The 1,516-nt window shown below is 42.5% G+C and overlaps 1 non-coding gene across 1 annotated transcript; it reads left to right on the forward strand.

The window, feature by feature from the left end:
- Nucleotides 1-339: 339 nt before the first annotated feature.
- Nucleotides 340-443, forward strand: LOC148547607 (small nucleolar RNA R71). The gene has a single exon (XR_015898754.1). It is a non-coding gene; the product is annotated as a small nucleolar RNA R71 (small nucleolar RNA).
- The last annotated feature ends 1,073 nt before the right edge of the window (nucleotides 444-1,516 follow it).

The raw sequence follows: 1,516 nt of genomic DNA on the forward strand, positions 1-1,516 counted from the left end.
TCTGCTTCTTCATTCACTCCTTCTTGGATTGTTGATGAAGTGAAGATTGCTGCTACTTGGTTCATCTCCATCTTCTTGGTGAGGTCTGCCAGCTGCTGGGTAATGAGCTTGTTTTGGGCCAACAGAGCATCTACATTGTTTAGCTCCATTACTCCTCTTGTGTTCCCTCTTTCGGAAGCATAGAAGTAGTCGTTCTCTGCTACTTTTTCAATAACATCTATGGCTTCCTCAATGGTCTTCTTCTTGTTCAAAGATCCTCCAGATAAATGGTCTACGGCCTTCTTTGACTCATAAGAGAGCCCTTCATAGAAAATGTGCAGCTGCACCCATTCGTTGAACATGTCAGGTGGACACCTCCTTGTTAAGTCCTTGAACCTCTCCCATGCTTCATATAGAGTCTCACCATCTTGTTGCCTGAAAGTTTGGACCTCAGCTCTCAGCCTATTGATTCGTTGAGGAGGGTAAAATCTTGCTAAGAATTTGTTCACCACGTCTTCCCAAGTTGTCAAGCTTTCCCTTGGAAAAGATTCCAGCCATTTGGCTGCCTTGTCCTGAGTGAGAATGGAAATAAGAGCAATCTATAGGCGTCAGGGTGAACACCATTAGACTTCACTGTGTCACATATTCTCAGGAAGGTGGTTAAATGTTGATTTGGGTCTTCTTGAACACTTCCTCCAAACAAACAGTTGTTCTGAACAAGGGTGATGAGCTGTGGTTTAAGTTCAAAGTTGTTGGCATGGATTGTTGGCTTTTGGATGCTACTTCCACAATTGCCTGGGTTTGGATTGATGTAAAAGCCCAAAACTCTTCTATCCTCCCCAGCATGATTTGCTCTACCTCCTCCCCCATGGTTGTGACCTTCTTCTTCATGATGGTTTTCCATGTTGTCTTCCATGTTTGTTTCAAAGAATTCTTCTTCTTCCTCAGCACCAACCACTTTCTTTTCTCTTGCCTCCCTCCTTAATCTAAGGAAGGTCCTCTGATGAGCGGATATTTTATACGCTTTTTGGGGATAATTTCATATAGTTTAGAGTATGTTTTAGTTAGTTTTTAGTCTATTTCTAGTAGTTTTTAGGAAAAATTCATATTTCTGGACTTTACTATGAGTTGTGTATTTTTCTGTAATTTCAGGTATTTTTTTTGCTGAAATTGAAGGAGCTGAGCAAAAATCTGATTCAGGCTGAAAAAGGACTGCTAATGCTGTTGGATTCTGACCTCCCTGCACTCAAATTGGATTTTCTGGAGCTACAGAACTCGAAATGGCATGCTTCCAATTGCATCGGAAAGTAGACATCCAGGGCTTTCCAGCAATATATAATAGTCCATACTTTGCACAAGGATAGACGATGTAAACTGGCGTTCAACGCCAGTTCTCTGCCCAATTCTGGCGTCCAGCGCCAGAAAAGGATCAAAAACTGGAGTTGAACGCCCAAACTGGCATAAAAACTGGCGTTCAACTCCACAAATGGCCTCTGCACGTGACTCACTCAAATCTCAGCCCCAGCACACACCAAGT

Source organism: Arachis ipaensis, chromosome B8, assembly GCF_059453495.1.
Source record: "Arachis ipaensis isolate K30076 ecotype BB chromosome B8, ASM5945349v1, whole genome shotgun sequence".
In the NCBI taxonomy this organism is placed as follows: Eukaryota; Viridiplantae; Streptophyta; class Magnoliopsida; order Fabales; family Fabaceae; genus Arachis; species Arachis ipaensis.